This window comes from Pan paniscus, chromosome 5 (assembly GCF_029289425.2).
Source record: "Pan paniscus chromosome 5, NHGRI_mPanPan1-v2.0_pri, whole genome shotgun sequence".
In the NCBI taxonomy this organism is placed as follows: Eukaryota; Metazoa; Chordata; class Mammalia; order Primates; family Hominidae; genus Pan; species Pan paniscus.
The window spans coordinates 130,709,178-130,725,091 of NC_073254.2; the positions used below are offsets into that span (position 1 = coordinate 130,709,178).

The 15,914-nt window shown below is 40.5% G+C and overlaps 1 protein-coding gene and 1 pseudogene across 10 annotated transcripts in view; one reads left to right on the forward strand and one right to left on the reverse strand.

Moving 5' to 3' along the window:
• The window catches only part of CDK19 (cyclin dependent kinase 19), a 206,037-nt gene that overhangs the window by 89,729 nt on the left and 100,394 nt on the right, over window positions 1-15,914 (reverse strand). The gene's annotated exons all lie outside the window — the stretch shown is intronic.
• On the forward strand, window positions 563-1,109 carry LOC134730508 (small ribosomal subunit protein uS10-like; annotated as a pseudogene).

Here is a 15,914-nt window from a genome sequence, read left to right on the forward strand (position 1 = left end):
CAAGCCACACAGCAGGAGGTGGGCAGCAGGTAAGTAAGCGAAGCTTCATCTGTATTTACAGCTGCTCCCCACTGCTCACATTACCACCTGAGCTCTATCTCCTGCTAGATAAGCAGCAGCATTAGATTCTCATAGGACCACGAACCCCATTATGAACTGCATGTGCAAGGGATGTGGGCTGTGCACTCTTTATGAGAATCTAATGCTTGATGATCTGTCACTGTCTCCCAGTACCCCCAGATAGAATCATCTTGTTACAGGAAAACAAGTTCAGGGTTCCCACTGATTACACACTATGGTGAGATGTATAATTATTTCATTATATGTTACAATGTAGTAATAATAGAAATAAAGTGCATAATAAATGTAATGTGCTTGAATCATCCAGAAAGCATCCCCCGAACCCCGGTATGTGAAAAAATTGTCTCCACAAAACCAGTCCCTGGTGCCAAAAAGGTTGGGGACTGCTAGCTTATAGAGCTTATAAAATTCAGCTTTTTTTTTTGAGAAAGATGTGGTCACAGGTGCTGGAGAGCTCTGGTCTGCCACTCCCGCTCATGACTCAATGCTGTTCACTCTCACTGAGGAACAGGTCAGTAAGGAAGCTGTGCCACATCCATGGCCTTTAAAGATACCAGAAAAACAGCTGTGGAGCCAGGGGTGGTGGTTCATGGAATTAGAATAAAACCCCTGGAGAAGGTGTGTGCTGACTTGATCACAGGCAAAAAGTTTAAAAATCTCAAGTGAAAGGACCAGTCTGTATCCTACCAAGACTCTGAAAATCACTACAAGAAAAACTCCTTGTGGTGAAAGTTCTAAGGCACTGGGATGGTTTCCAGATGAGAATCCAAAAGTGACTCACTGACTTGCACAGTCCTTCCAAGATTGTCAAGCAGATTATTTCCATCAGTGTTGTGCCAGGAATCGATTCTGAAGTCACCAATGCAGATGTTTAAGTCAACTATTTTAATAAATTAATTGGCCGGGTGCAGTGGCTCATGCCTGTAATCCCAGCACTTTGGGAGGCCAAGGCGGATGGATCACAAGGTCAGGAGTTCGAGACCAGCCTGGCCAAGATGGTGAAACCCCGTCTCTACTAAAAATAAAAACTTAGCCAGGCGTGGTGGCAGGCGCCTGTAGTCCCAGCTACTCGGGAGGCTGAGGCAGGAGAATTCCTCGAACCTGAGAGGCGGAGGTTGCAGTGAGCCGAGATCGTGCCACTGCACTCTAGCCTGGGTGACAGAGCGAGACTCCATCTCAAAAAAAATTAATTAATTAATTAATTACCAGTTGTTAAAAAAAAAAAAAAAGAAAAATGGAGCCAGGCGTGGTGGCTCAAGCCTGTAATCCCAGCACTTTGGGAGGCCAAAGTGGGCGGATCATGAGGTCAGGAGATTGAGACCATCCTGGCTAACACAGTGAAACCCCATCTCTACTAAAAATACAAAAAAAAAAAAAAAAATTAGCCGAGCATGGTGGCGGGCGCCAGTAGCTATAGCTACTTGGGAAACTGAGGCAGGAGAATGGCGTGAACCCGGGAAGCAGAGGCTGCAGTGAGCCGAGATTGCACCACTGCACTCCAGCCTGGGCAACAGAGCGAGACTCTGTCTCAAAAAAAAAAAGAAAAAGAAAAATGGAAAACCCTTCAGAGTCCAATGCGCAGAGAATACGAACAGACATTTCACAAAAATAAATATAAATTAAAATAGTCAAAAATTATCTAACAATATGACTATCTCAACTGAAGAATGCAAATTGAAGCAATGGAGACATATTTTTCACTGATCAGACTGGAAAAATTTTAAAGCTTAATAGCATCCAGACAGCATCAATAAGGAACTGGTTGAAGAAATTAAAGTCCATCCCTACAGTGGAATATTATATAGCCATTAAAAACAATGCAATAAGAGGCCAGGTGGATGGGCCAGGCACGGTGGCTCACGCCTGTAATCCCAGCACTTTGGGAGGCCAGGGCAGGTGGATCACAAGGTCAGGAGTTCGAGACCAGCTTGGCTAACACAGCGAAACCTCATCTCTACTAAAAATACAAAAATTAGCCAGGCATGGTGGCACACACCTGTAGTCCCAGCTACTCGGGAGGCTGAGGCAGAAGAATCACTTGAACCCGGCAGGTGGAGGTTGCAGTGAGCCGAGATCGTTCTACTATACTCCAGCCTGGGTGACTGAGCAAGATTCTGTCTCAAAAAAATAAAAATAAAAATAAATAAGAGGCCAGGTGGCTCATGCCTGTAATTCCAGCACTTTGGGAGGCAAAGGCAGGAGGATTGCTTGAGCCCAGGATTTTGAGACCAGACTGGACAACATAGTGAGACCTCATCTCTACAAAATATAAAAAATTAATTAGCTGGGCATGGTTGCTCATACCTGTAGTCTTAGCTACTCAGGAGGCTGAGGCTGGACAACTGCTTGAGCCTGGGTGGTTGAGGCTACAGAGTTGTGACTGTGCCACTGCACTGCAGCCCGGGCAACATAGTAAAACCCCAGCTCTACCAAAAAAAAAATTAAAATTAAAAATATTAGCCAAGTGTGTTGGCATGTACCTGCAGTCCTAGTTAACTTGAGAGGCTAAAATGGGAAGATTGCTTGGGCCCAGGAGTTTGAGGCTGCAGTGAGCCATGATCGCATCACCGCACTTTAGCCTGGGAGACAGAGAAAGACTCTGACCAAAAATAAAAATAAATTTAAAAAATGACCTTTGACTTGGGGGTTAAAAAAATAAGATCTGTATTGTCAACATGGAAAGATCACTAAGACATAATATTACGTGATAAAGATGGAAAAGAATATATATATCTATCTCTTTGGTATTTTTAAAAGATACATATGTAGTGGTACATGCACAAAAAACGTCATTATAAGAAGCCATTTTTACCAGCTACTTTTGTGCAGAATGACCAGGTGTTAAAGAAGACAAAGGTTTAACATGTTTCATTTTGTATCTTTCTGTATTAATATAACAAATAGCAATTGTGATATTGTTTGAATTCTTATTATGCATATATTTCTATTTCTGAAATGTCAACAGGAGTTAACTGGTGAATCAAATTTGGTTTGCTACTTTATGTTGCTCTGTATTTTTCAAATTATTTTTTGTAAAAGTCTACTCTAAGGTATTGTTTTTCAAACTGCAGCTTATGACCCATTAGTGAATCATGAAATCCATCTATTCAGTTGAAACCAGCATTTCCCCCACCCTACCCCCGGCAAGTGAAATAACCTGAACTGGACTAAAATAGAAAATAATTGAAAACACCAGTGCACATCATAGATTATGAGCAAGAAAGAGCCAGACCAAGAATAGGCAAGCTGACTCAAAGTTTGAAAACCACTGCTCTAAGATATTATGTTAGTAGTACTTTGAATAGGGTGCTTAGGGAAATATATTAATTATGTTATAATTAATATTTCAAAACCAAGAATGATTTTATGTTAAATGGAGTTTTTATATGTCAATTCTTAGTATGACCAATTTCAAAAAATACTATTAATTGAAATGATAATGGAGAAAATACATAATTTCTGAAAATTCAGAGACAAAACTCTAAAAGGACAGCTATACAACATACACTGATTTGAATGAAACTGAAAAAATGAACCTGCCAGGCACAGTGGTTCACACATCTAGTCCCAGCACTTTACCAGGCCAAATAAGGAGGACTACTTGAGCCCAGGCATTAAAAACCAGCCTCGGCAACACAGGGAGACCTTGTCACTACAAAAAAATTTTAAATTAGCCAGGTATGGTGGCATGCACCTGTAGTCCCAGCAACTCAGGAGGCTGAAGTGGGAGGATTGCTTGAACCCAGAAGTTCAAGGCTGCAGTGAGCTATGATCACACCACTGCACTCTAGCCTCACTGAGAGAGCAAGACCCTGTTTCTAAAAAATAAAAATTAAAAAAGAACCTATATACATATATTTAGAATAGTCCCACATTATAAATTATACACATTCATGTCTTTGGAATAGATAAGATTGAAATTAAAGTTAGAGTGTTTACCTATGAAGAGGTCACCAAAATAATAAATTTTTAAAATGCTAGGCTATCTGAAAATTCCAGAATATTGACAGAAGACCACATAGTTCAAATATACATACAACGATAATCAGGGCATGCACTTTAAGTTGTTGTTTTTGGTGTCAAAGGATGTGTTTGTTCTGATTACAACACAATCTATTGCCCAATCTCCTGTTTGGTCAAGACAGATAACTCCAAAATGACTAAGCCAGGATTGGGAACATAGTTCAGTCAATAATTAAGTAAAATTAAAGGACTAGTGGAGTATGAAATCAAAAGACTTTATTTTCATTAACACGGCAACCAAACCATGTACTGTGTATTTTGCAGTCAGAGCAGCCCTGGGAAGCCCTATCTTTTTTTAATTTCATGAACCCCAATGTCATGTATCTTTACTACTTACCTTACATTATCTTTTTCTCCCTTTTATCCAACTCTCCACCCCTCCTCCCCACCAACCCTTGTCTGCTTTTTACTTCCTTTGTTCCTTTCCATTCATTAAATCCATTACTCTTAATGATCTCTCACTCTTCCAAATCCCTATGGGGATTATCTATACCACTCATTTGGAAGTCAGCAAATGATCTCTTGTATTATTTATCTTTTTTATACATAACCTATTTTTACATACACTTATATTAACTATTTGGTAAAGTGTAAAGTCATTCCATGTTATGAATGCAGTCAATATCAACAAATCTTTTTAGTTATCTTTTTAAGTTCTCATATAACCCAGAAGTCAAAAGTTGTTCAGGGCATGTGTTCTACAACTATATAGATTCAGGTAATCTACACGTGCCCCAGGACTGTGGGATCATAGGCCAAGGCTAATTCTGGAAGCAATGAGAGGGAGATGGAGGGAGGGAGAATAGGACCTGGCATGGGCAATGGCAATAAAAATAGAAAGGAGGGGTTAGATAAAAAGAGGGCAAGAAAGAGTGAATAGGATTTAGTAATTGATAGGCTGAGGGAAAATGACCCAGGATGGTACAAGCAACCAAAAAGATGGTGGTACAATTTAGAGATAAGGAAAAGCATTACAGGTTTAAGGTGTGAAGAAATGTAGTTTTTTTTGTTTGTTTTTTTTTTTTTTTTGGAGATGGAGTTTCACTCTTGTCACCCAGGCTGGAGCAATGGCACAATCTCAGCTCACCGCAGCCTCTGCCTACCAGGTTCAAGCAATTCTCCTGCCTCAGCCTCCCGAATACCTGGGATTACAGGCATGCGCCACCACGCCCGGCTAATTTTGTATTTTTAGTAGAGACGGGGTTTCTCCATGTTGGTCAGGCTGGTCTCAAACTCCCAACCTCAGGTGATCCACCTGCCTCGGCCTCCGTAAGTGCTGGGATTACAGGCGTGAGCCACTGCGCCTGGCCAGAAATGTAGATTTTAGTATCAGATGTGATGAGCTCAAGATGTTCATGGGGCATACAGTTAGTGATCCTGGTTATCTGGATCTGAAGCTCAGGAGAGAGTGCTCAACTGCAGGTAAAGAACTTGGGAGTCATAAACATAGAGAAGAGATTGCCCAGAAGCATTGTAAGGATGCAAATGGGAAGGGCATTCAGGAGAGAGCTCTTTTGGAAAATAAAAACATTATAAGCGTCTGAAAAAGAGATATTTAAGGCACAGGATTACACAGACTCCGAAGGTATGTTCACAGAAGCAAAGCATCCTTCTCTCAGGAGAGGATATTGTTATGAAAACCAAGAAAGATTACCTTCCTCTCAGAAGCGGAAACAGATAACAATTTCAGTATTAAGAGAAATATCTCAGCAAATTAACACAGGAACAGAAACCAAATGCCACATGTTCCCACTCATAAGTGGGAGTTGAACAATGAGAACATATAGCCACAGGGAGGGGAACATCACACACTGGGGCTTGTCAGGGGTAGGGAGCAGGGATAGCATTAGGAGAAATACCAGATGTAGATGACGGGTTGATGGGTGCATCAAACCACCATGGCACATGTATACCTATGTAACAAACCTGCACGTTCTGCACATGTATCCCAGAACTTAAAGTATAATAAAAAATAAAAATAATAATAATAAAAAGAATCTGGACCTTAACCTGTTTTGTTTTCTTGTTTGTTTGTTTGTTTTTGAGACGGAGTCTTGCTGTAGCCCAGGCTGGAGTGCAATGGCGTGATCTCTGCTCACTGCAACCTCTGCCTCCTGGGTTGATGTGATTCTTCTGTGTCAGCCTCCCGAGTAGCTGGGATTACAGGTGCCCGCCACCACACCCAGCTAATTTTTGTATTTTTAGGAGAGACGGGGTTTCACCATGTTGGCCAGGCTGCTCTCAAACTCCTGACCTCAGGTGATCCACCCGCCTCAGCCTCTCGAAGTGCTAGGATTACAGGAGTGAGCCACCGTGCATGCCCAGCCAACCTGTTGTTTACAACAATGTCAACACCATGCTGGGTAACACTGTTTTTTGTTTTTTGTTTTTTTTTTGAGACAGAGTCTGGCTCTGTCGCCCATGCTGGAGTGCAGTGGTGTGATCTCGGCTCACTGCAAGCTCCGCCTCCCAGGTTCATGCCATTCTCCTGCCTCAGCCTCCTAAGTAGCTGGGATTACAGGCGCCTGCCACCACGCCCAGCTGATTTTTCTATTTTTAGTGGAGACAGGGTTTCACCATGTTAGCCAGGATGGTCTTGATCTCCTGACCTTGTGATCCGCCTGCCTTGGCCTCCCAAAGTGCTGGGATTACAAGCGTGAGCCACCGCGCCTGGCCCACTGGGTAACACTGTTGATAGACTCTTCCAGTTTTGCCAGAGTAACATTGTGGGACACTCCTGTTTGAAATTTTTGAACAGTACCCATACCCTTGATGTCTACAATATCACCTTTCTTGTAGATTCACATGTATGTGGCCAAAGGAATAACTCCACGTTTTCTAAAAGGCTATATTTTTAAAGAAAATATAGCAGTGCTACTCCTCTTTCCCTTTGTCAATTTGGCAAAGTGGAAGATGGCAGTTGGCCAGAAGACATTATTTTTACATCTCTCTTTTACAGTTAAAAAAAAAAAAAAAAACTGAGAAGGCAGCCGGGCACGGTGGCTCACACCTGTAATCCTAGCACTTTGGGAGGCGGAGGCGGGCCGATCACCTGAGGTCAGGAGTTTGAGACCAGCCTGGCCAAACAATGACAATCTTTTAGTAGAGACGATGGTGAAACCCCATCTCTACTAAAAATACAAAAATTAGCCAGGTGTAGTCACACATGCCTGTAATCTCAGCTACCTGGGAGGTTGAGGCAAGAGAACCACTGGAACCCGGAAGGCAGAGGCTACAGTGAGCCAAGATCTTACCACTGCACTCCAGCCTGAGTGACAGAGGGAGCCTCTGTCTCAAAAACAAACAAAACAAAACAAAAAAACTGAGAAGGCTGAAAGGCTAAGTACACAGCCAATAAATGGCAGAACAGGCATTAAAACACATCTTTGGATACCTGGATACCTGTATCCAAAGATGTGTTTTACCAGGATACAGATCATATCATCTATCTGTATATGCACACAAACATATAATATTTTCACTAAAAAATGGGAACACACTAACCACATAGTTTTGTAACCAGCCCTTTTTCACTTAGCATATTGTAAACAACTTTTCTGTCAACAAATACCTATCTACAACAGCAGTTTTAACAGCTGCATAGTACTCCACTGCCAGGGTATGAAATTGCTTTAAATAGTATATTTCAGCCAGGCGCAGCAGCTCATGCCTGTAATCCCAACACTTTGGGAAGCTGAGGCAGGTGAATCACCTGAGGTCAGGAGTTTGAGAGCAGCTTGGCCAACATGGTGAAACCCCATGTCTACTAAAAATACAAAAATTAGCTGGACATGGTGGCAGGCACCTGTAGTCCCAGCTACTCGGGAGGCTGAGGCAGGTGAATCTCTTGAACCCGGGAGGCAGAGGCTGCAGTGAGACGAGTTCATGCCACTGCACTCCAGCCTGGGCGACAGGGTGAGACTATGACTCAAAAATAAATAAATAGTATGTTTATGTTACTCTAATATTATAGTATGTTTTTTAATATTATAAACAATGCTATAATGAATAGTGTGTACATCTGCATGATTAACTCCTTAAGATAAAAATACCCAAAAGAGGAAAGCGCTCTTTTCAGGCTTTTGGTACTGATTCAGTTTCTAGCTACATTTCAAGTGTTCAAAAGCCCTTGTGACTAGTGACTACCACATTGGACAGTACAGATACTTTCCTCATTGCCAAGAGTTCTATTCAACGGTGCTGGTCCACACTGTTCCAGACCATGCAGATCACTGTTGAATCTTGGGGCATGGCCTCCCACTTCAGCCTGATATTGGACCCCTCTCTATCCTACTCCTGAAGGCCACCCTCCACAGTGATTTCTGCTAACCCTGCAGCTGCAGCACATAGGATGTGCACTGGAGAGCTGGTTCCCTCCCCCTATAGCTCCACCTAGGCTAGGAGAATAGAGATTTTACCTACAGAGATTTTACCTGCAGACATCATTGTTCCTACTCTTGTTTCCAGCCCCAGCTCCCAGCCTGCATATGTTACTAGGTTTGTATGGAAGGGCAGGCTCTCCGACCAACCTCTAAGCAAGTTTCCCTCAAGTGTGCTGGCTAACAATGGGCAGGCTGATGTGTAACTTCCCTCTACTCTTACTTTACTGTTTTGTACCAAAGCTCTTCAACATGACACTGTGAGTGAAAACTTTTTTTAATTTTGCAAGGGTGATGTAAATTCTTCTGCATTCTATCATTTGGGTGTTTCAACAAAAAACTGGTAAGAGGGTGAAAGATGACTCACCACCTTGTACTAAGAAGTAAAAGCTTTTAAAGCTTATAGGCATTTCAAATGGTTTTAAATAACAACTTGATATCTCAGCTGACTCTCTTTACTTTTCCATTTGAAATCTGCTTAAGAAATAAGCACCTAGAAAAGGTTTGCCTAACCGAATCCAGCAGCACATCAAAAAGCTTATCCAAAGCTTATCTACCATGATCAAGTCGGCTTCATCCTTGGGATGCAAGGCTGGTTCAACATACGCAAATCAATAAATGTAATCTATCACATAAACAGAACCAATGACAAAAACCACATTATTATCTCAATAGATGCCGAAAAGGCCTTCATACTAAAAACCTCAATAAACTAGGTATTGATGGAACCTCAAAATAATAGGTATTGATGGTATCTCAAAATAATAAGAGCTATTTATAAAAAACCCACAGCCAATATCATACTGAAAACTGGAAGCATTCCCTTTGAAAACCGGCACAAGGCAAAGATGCCCTCTCTCATCACTCCTGTTCAACAGAGTGTGATATACAGATGAATGGAACAGAATAGAAGCCTCAGAAATAACACCTATCGAGGGGTGGAGGGCTGGGGGAGGGATGGCATTAGGAGAAATACCTAATGTAGATAACGAGTTGATGGGTGCAGCAAACCACCATGGCACATGTATACCTATGTAACAAACCTGCACATTCTACACATGTACTCCAGAACTTAAAGTATAATTAAAAAAAAAAAAAGAAAGGTTTGCCTTAGTTAAGGGTCACAATGTAATAAGCAAGAAATAGCAAACTGTTACAAATTTATTATGTAAATAGCAAATAGACTTTCTACAGGATCTTTAGTCATGGAAATGCAATTTCTTTGAGGTAGAAAGGAAAAATGTATTTTCCATTTACATTTGCAAGATAATAAATAACAACCCACATGTAATTACAGAATGAACAAAGACTAAAAAATAGAAATTCTAATGTAATTCTAATTCACAATCATGCTAGAAACCCTACTTTAAGAAGCTGTAGTATTCTTGAAATGTTTACACACCATCAAAATATATATACAAGGGTAGAATCTAACCTAATAAAATTAAAATAAAACTTCTTATACACAAATCATCTATGTGTTAGTGACACATCTGAATATCACTATGTATCATTTTCCCAAGCTAATAAATAGGTTTGACTTTAGAAATTTATCATCACAAAAAAGACTATAGTATCAATTATAATTTCATACTCAAACTCCCTCTTTTCAGTCAATAAAATATATACAGAATTGAAAGTATGGTATATAACTGGTAGATCACACATAACAATGCAAAGTACTAAACACCATTTAAGAACAAAGGCGGCTCATGACTAGAAAAAGTAAAAGCAATAGAAAAGTAGTCATTTATAACAAACTAATCTTGAAGCCAACTCAACCAAACACAGTTTTGTTATATGAGCCTTCACTTCATGCTTTGTCGAAGTGTCAAGACTCATGTGAGAGAAGATCTGTTCTGGCTCTTCAGCAACTCACTGGGGAGTCATTTTTGTCTTATGTGGGAAAGGCTCTGAAACCATTATGTTCTATCACTGCCAGAATTGGCTGACTTGTCTAAAGGATCAGGAGCCAAACACATAGAAACAACTATGAAAGAACCTGGGCTCATCAGTCAAAAGACATAGCAAGCCTAAATGGAAATATAATAATACCCTTTGTCTCAGTCTGTTTGGGCTGCTATGGCAAATTACCATAGAAGGGTTAGCTTATAAACAAAAGAAATTTATTTCTCACATTTCTGTAGATCAGGAAGTCCAAGATCAAGGCACCAGGAGATTTGCTGTCTGGTAAGGGCCACTTCCTCAGAGACTGCCATCTTCTCACTGTAACCTCACATGGTGGAATGGGAAAGGGTCTTTCTGTGGTCCTGTTTATAACGGCACCAATCTCATTCATGAGTGTGGAGCTGTAGTGACTTAATCATCTCCCAAAGGCTTCACCTCCTAATATCATCACCTTGAAGACTAAGATATCAACATATGAATTTTGGAGGGACACAAACATTCAGACCATATCCTCCCTCCCGTAGAAGACACAAGGGGAATCTAATCTACAAGGCTACAGACTTCATTTCTGCATTAGATTCATCTATTGCATGTAAAAAACAACAAAAAGGGCAGAGGGGTTAGCCGCAACTGATCTAATCTCATATCGTCTATAATAAGAGCTTACAATCAGTTATGAATATTAGAGACATCCATTAAAAACTATAAAGTTCTCAAAAGCAAGAAAAGCAATGTAATAAATGAGTTATTTTATGGAGAAAAAAATTCAAGTACATGAAAAAGCCAAAATCCTACACTAATAAAACCTAATGAAAAGAGGAATGATACCTACAATAGGTTTCTTAGGAATATATTGTGATATAAAATATTAAAGTCTACATATTTCTTTGTTAAGAATGGCTAGACACTGAATGTCAGCTATTTTCTGTAGAGAGGGGTTAACAAAGAAATAAATTGTGCTTATTTATTAATTATACCTTCAACATTTAAAGCTAATTACTTTCTTAAAGAAGAGCTTGGCTTGACAATATCCTTAGTAAATGAAGACATTATTTGGATTTCAAAAGGGTATTTGAATTATTTAAGTCTCACATTTTATACCAGGATCAACAAATGTACTCTTACATACAACAGTTTTAAAAGAGGTAAACAAATTTACGTATCAATTAAAACCAGGAATGTCCTAGTGCTTTATTCAAACCTCAAGAAATATTTTTGTGTAGCAAAAAGAAAAAAAAAATCACTGGAAGACAACAATATGACACTTGTAAGTAAAAGGAAAATATCAGGTCTACCTTGATGGAGAATTTATATATGAACTAATATATAACATGAATAGTAAATAGATTACAATGGGTTGGGCACAGTGGCTCACGCCTGCAATCCCAGCACTTTGGGAGGCCAAGGCAGGTGGATCACCTGAGGTCAGGAGTTTGAGACCAGCCTGGCCAACATGGCAAAACCCTGTCTCTACTAAAAATACAAAAATTAACCGGGCGTGGTGGCGGGTGCCTGCAGTCCTAGCTACTTGGGAGGCTGAGGCAGGAGAATTGCCTGAACCCAGGCTGGGGGGCGGGGGTTGTAGTGAGCAGAGGTTGCGCCACTGCACTCCAGCCTGGGTGACACTGCGAGACTCCGTCTCAAAAAATAAATAAATAAATTACAATGAACTTCAGGTAGTTTTTGGTACTAGCTAGTAAGATTGGCTACTTTTTTAACTGCAGTGACACAAATTTACAATGCTCTAGGACAGTGTCTCCCCAAATGATGTTATGTAGGCCATTAACAGACAGGCTACTCCTCCTGTAACAAAAGTTCTGAGTTCAAATAAGTTTGGGAAATGCTGACTCCAACAGGTTTCTTGACTGAGTAAGTAATACAGCACTTAACAGGCTAAGGTGTTATGGGCCTCCAAGAACAGGTAAGCAAACTTTGCTAAATATATTTGAGCACAGAATCTTCTCCTCTCTTCCAAAGCAGAGCTTCTTTTCGCATTTCCAGGTACTAATACTCTATGGAACATAATTTGGGAAAGAAACACCACCCTCAAGATAGTCTATATGTTCTACGTTGGATAGAAACATCAATTTACTAGATAAAGATACTGAATCAGCATTAAATAATGTTTGATCTTTAGAAAAAGCAGACTTTTATGGAACTATAATACTAACTGCTATGGACAATTTCTCTTCTAGTGGATTTCACAAAAGAAGTCTGGGCCTTTGCCTTATTAGATCTCATTCTCATTCCCCATCCCACTTCACTCTTGTCTTTGGGGTTCTTGCCGCCCAGGTTTCCTTGCTAAGGCAGAGGATGCAGAGATGCTGAAACGTAAAAAGATCTAGGGAAGCCAGCAGGAGTGTGGCGAAGCAGGATAAACAGGATATTTATCCACAGTGGCTAGAAACCATGTCATTAAAGGAGTAAGTTAGCTAAAGGGAGTCAAAAATTAGTGCCAATAGAACAGAATAAAGTTTCAGGTCAGAAAGGCATGTATGAAACTAATGGTAAGAAGTTAAGTAGATTCAGAATAAGATGGCAGGGAAAGTGTAAACAGTTTGAGACATACTGTTCATCACAGTTAAAAAGCAACATATGGCCGGGTGTGGTGGCTCACACCTGTAATCCCAGCACTTTGGGAGGCTGAGGCAGGCAGATCATGAGGTCAGGAGATTGGCCAACATGGTGAAACCCCGTCTCTACTAAAAATACAAAAATTAGCTGGGCGTGGTGGTGCGTGCCTGTAATCCCAGATACTTGGGAGGCTGACACAGGAGACTCGATTGAACCAGGGAGTTGGAGGTTGCGGTGAGCCAAGATCATGCCACTGCACTCCAGCCTGATGACAGAGTGAGATCCCATCTCAAAAAAAAAAAAAAAAAGCAACATACTAGGCACAATAAAATACCCTGCATGAGACTACCTTGTGGTGGTTTATCCTAGGGTTGTTTGTAACTAGCAAAACTCCTAGCTGGGTATGATGTTGCATGCCTGTTGAGGCTGAGGCAGGACAATGGCGTGAACCCGGGAGGCGGAGCTTGCAGGGAGCTGAGATCGCGCCACTGCACTCCAGCCTGGGTGACAGAGAGAGACTCTGTCTCAAAAAAAAAAAAAAAAAAAATCCTGGGCTCAAGTGATCCTCTTGTCTCAAAAAAAAAAAAAAAAAAATTCCTGGGCTCAAGTGATCCTCTTGTCTCAGCCTCCTGAGTAGCTAGGACTACTACCACACCCAGCTAATATTTTCATTTTTTGTAGAGATGGGGTCTACTATGTTGCCCGGGCTGATTTCTATATATTTTCACCAAACATAACGTTTTGTAATTTTTCTAAGCACAAAACAACAATATTGAAATAAAATTCCCTTTAGTTTTAAATTTTTTACTTTGGTAATATTTTACTAAGAAAAGAATTATAGGCTGGGCACTCAGGCCTGTAATCCTAGCATTTGGGAGGTTGAGACAGGAGGACTGCTTGAGGGTAGGAGTTCAAGACCATCCTGGGCAACATGGCAAGACCCCAATCTCTACAAAAAATTTTAAAATGTTTTAAACTTAAAAAAATTTGTCTTAAAGAAAACCTTACTGAGTATTCTTTCTTTTTACTGAGGTAAAATTTCACATAACATAAACTTCACCATTTTAAAGTATGGAATTCAGTGACTTCCAGTATATTCCCAACGTTGTGTAAGAATCACAATTATATAATTCCAGAACATTTTTATCACCCCCAAAAAGAAACAGCATATCCATTAAGCAACAACTCCCCATTCTCCCTTCATCCCAGCCCCTGGCAACCAATAATCTGCTATGTCTATGGATTTGCTTACTCTGGACATTTCATATAAATGAAACTATACAATATATAGCTCTTGGTGTCTGGGTTGTTTCACTTCACATAATGTTCTCAAGGTTCATCCATGTGTGGCCAGTATGGCTGAATAATATTCCCTTATATGGATATAGCACATTTTGTTTATCCATTCATCAGCTGATGGATACGACAGTTATTTCTAATTTTTTGTTATTGTGAATAATGCTGCTATAAACATTCACACACAAGTTTTTGTTTCAACATCTGTTTTCAATTCTCTTGGGTATACACCTAGAAGTGGAACTGCTGGGTCGTATGGTAACTTTTTGAGGAACCACCAAAATGTTTTCTATAGTAGCTGTACCATTTTACATTCCCAACAGCAATGGGTGAGGGGTCCAATGTCTCTAAATCCTCACCAATAGTTGTTATTTCCCTTTTGTTATTATTATTACCATTCTAATGGGTGTGAAGTAGTATCTTGTGGTGAGCATCTTTTCATGTGCTTAAAGGTGATTCATATATCTTCTTTGGAAAAATGTCTTTTCTTTTTTTTTTTTTTTTAATTTTTTGAGATGGAGTCTCACTCTGTTGCCCAGGCTAGAGCACAGTGGCACAACCTCGGCTCACTGCAACCTCTGCCTCTCAGGTGCAAGCAATTCTCCTGCCTCAGCCTCCCAAGTAGCTGGGATTACAGGCATGCGCCACCACGCCCGGCTAATTTCTGTATTTTTAGTAGAAACGGGATTTCACCATGTTGTCCAGGCTGGTCTTGAACTCCTGACCTTAGGTTGTCTGCCTGCCTCGGCCTCCCAAAGTGCTGGAATTACAGGCGTGAGCCACCATGCCTGGCCGAAAAATGTCTTTTCAAGTCCCTTGCCCGGTTTTTAATGGGGTTTCTTTTTTGTGAATATTCATTTTTAAATCTATTAGGCAATCACCTTTTCTTGAATTCTTCAAGTCTGCAGACTGGTTTTAGCCACATTTTGCTAACGTTTAACATTTCCTCACCCTCCTCTGAATTTACATCTTATAATGCTCTCTAGGACACTGAGGACCAGCTCATGATACCTAACATACCTAAAAGTAGCTTAATCATTAAGTGAAAAAGACAACATTATGCTAATAGACTAATAGGGTCAAAAATAACTTGGTCATTTAAACTAAACCAACATTTTCTGAACACTCCTATATTTAAGGCGCTATATGGGGCTTTGTTTAAATACTTAAGAATCAGACAGAAAATGAGTCTTTAATGTCTTTACAATGGTACTAACTACTCTGTCATTCATTTTGTGTATTCAGTTCTTTGGCAGAAACTTTTTTTTTTGAGACTAGTCGCTCTGTTGCCCAGGCTGTAGTGCTGCGGGGCATCTTGGCCCACTGCAACCTCTGCCTCCCAGCTTCAAGCGATTCTCCTGCCTCAGTCCCCCGAGTACTTGAGATACAGGCGTGCGCCACACACCTGGCTAACTTTTGTATTTTTAGTAGGGATGGGGTTTTGCCATGTTGGTCAGGCTGGTCTCAAACTCGTGGACCTCACATGATCCACCTGCCTCGGCCTCCCAAAGTGCTGGGATTACAGGCGTGAGCCATCACACCCTGCCATCTTCGGCAGAAACTTTTTGTAAATGATCATCAAAGTCTCTGAATCCTAAAACATCAAGCAGTTTGCATTTCAAAACATTTTTATATGATTTAAGTAACAGAAAA